The following is a 2,272-nucleotide window of genomic DNA, read 5'->3' on the forward strand; positions in this document are numbered from 1 at the left end:
GCCCCGCCTCGCGACTGCAGGGAGCATGCGCAGTCGCGGTGCCGGCGGCCCTCGGTGGGGCTGGAGGACGCAAGCACCTAATGCGCAGCCTTAATTATCCGGAAGTGCCGTCCCTGAGACTTCAAACCCTTTGTCCCGGCCGCCGGAAGTGCTCTCGAGTGATTAGTTGGCGTTTCCTGGCGAATGCTGATTCAGCTTACTGACTAAAACAATTCCCCAAGCTGCTGTCTTCGCTTTGGATGATGTAGGTGATGTTTGATCTGAAGACGCTGGAAAATATACAGCCTGAGCCGAACCTACCGAGTTAAAGGACAGTGAAGGCCCAGAGAGGAGCTGTAACCTGTGAAGGTCACAGGATGGCAGAAATGGGTCTAGAAGCTTTCCCTGTTCATCACCCTGCCGCCCCTCACTAGTAAAGCCGGGTCAGCTTACGTAGCTTTACCTTTGCTCAGCCCAAACGTGCCATTTTTTACTTAACTTTTTCCACTCTGAAATCTCAGAGCAGTATTTAGCTTCCTCATTGGCGAGTATGTATTGGAATTCCCTCATGAAAGCAACTTGGCAGTCTGTATAAAAATACTCTGTTCCTATCCAGTAATTACATTTCTAGGAAACTATTCCATGGAAATAAATGAGAATACAGAGGGAGTTATTCCTAACAGCATTATTTATTAGTATAATGGTAAATGTGGAAGAAATCTAAAAACCTAACATTAAAGAATAGTTGAGTAAATTATGAGATTATTCAAGGGAACTGTTTTATGTACACAACCTCTGCCTACTTATATTAAGACCTTCAGTGGCCGCTCTAAGAAGTAGCTCCCTATTTTATTTCCTTCATTGTCGCCATTAAAAGCGGTAATTATTTGGATTCTTTAATTGTTCATTGTCTGCCATCTCTACAATGTGATCTTAACTAAGGATTTTTTTTTTTAATTTTTAAAGATTTTATTCATTTATTTGACAAAGAGATCACAAGTAGGCAGAGTGGCAGGCAGGGTGGGGGGGCAGGGAGCAGGCTCTCTGCTGAGCAAAGAGCCCAATGCGGGGCTGGATCCCAGGACCCTGGGATCATGACCTCAACTGAAGGTAGAGACTTTAACCCACTGAGCTACCTAGGCTCCCCTCAATTAAGGATCTTTTTGTTCACCATTGTAACCCCCAGCACCCAGAATGCCAACACCTTAAGTGGACATTCAATAAATTCACTGACTAAATTTTCAACCATAGATAATTATATTTATGAAGAGACTAATAATGTGGACAATGCTTATTCAAAATTAAAATCAAAGAGTATAAAAAACAAATATTAAATACATAAGAAAGTAAATTTATATTTTTAGGATAAAATCTTTTTTTTTTTTTTTTTTTTTTTTTTTTTTTTAAAGATTTTATTTATTTATTTGACAGAGAGAGTTCACAGTAGACAGAGAGGCAGGCAGAGAGAGAAGCAGGCTCCCTGCTGAGCAGAGATCCCGATGCGGGACTCGATCCCAGGATCCTGAGATCATGACCTGAGCCGAAGGCAGCGGCTTAACCCACTGAGCCACCCAGGCGCCCCAGGATAAAATCTTTTTTTAATGTAATCTCTATACCCAACTTGGGGCTCATACTCATCACCCCAAGATGAAAAGTCACATACTCCACCAACTGAGCCAGTCAGGCACCCCCAGGATAAAGTCTTCAGGAAAACACAACTATTTTAATTATTTTAATTTTATATTACTTATTTTTTAAAAATAAAACTATTGTTAAACATTTGACATATTTTACTACATTAATAAATTAAAAGTAACTGTAACAAAACACCAAAAAAAAAACCTAAGAAACCCTTCCAAACCTAGGAACAGACTGAAAAGATATTGCCACGTAAATAAGAATTACTGCAAACTGGGGCTTCTGGCTGGCTCGGTGGAGTATGTGACTCTTGATCTTGGGATCATGAGTTTGAGCCCCACACTGGGCGCAGAGATTAACTAATTTAAAAAATTTTTGAAAAGAATTATTACAAATCATTAAGAAAAGCACAACTCAACAGGAAAAACGAACAAAGGATATGAATAGTCAGTTCACTGAAAATAATTAAATACACCGGGGTGCCTGCATGGCTCAGTGGGTTAAGCCTCTGCCTTCAGCTCAGGTCATGATCTCAGGGTCCTGGGATCTAGCCCTGCATTGGGCTCTCTGCCCATCGGGGAGCCTGCTACCCCTCCTCTCTGCCTGCTACTCTGCCTACTTGTGATCTCTCTCTGTCAAATAAATAAATAAAATC

The sequence above is a fragment of the Mustela lutreola genome, chromosome 1 (genome assembly GCF_030435805.1).
Source record: "Mustela lutreola isolate mMusLut2 chromosome 1, mMusLut2.pri, whole genome shotgun sequence".
Taxonomy (NCBI): domain Eukaryota; kingdom Metazoa; phylum Chordata; class Mammalia; order Carnivora; family Mustelidae; genus Mustela; species Mustela lutreola.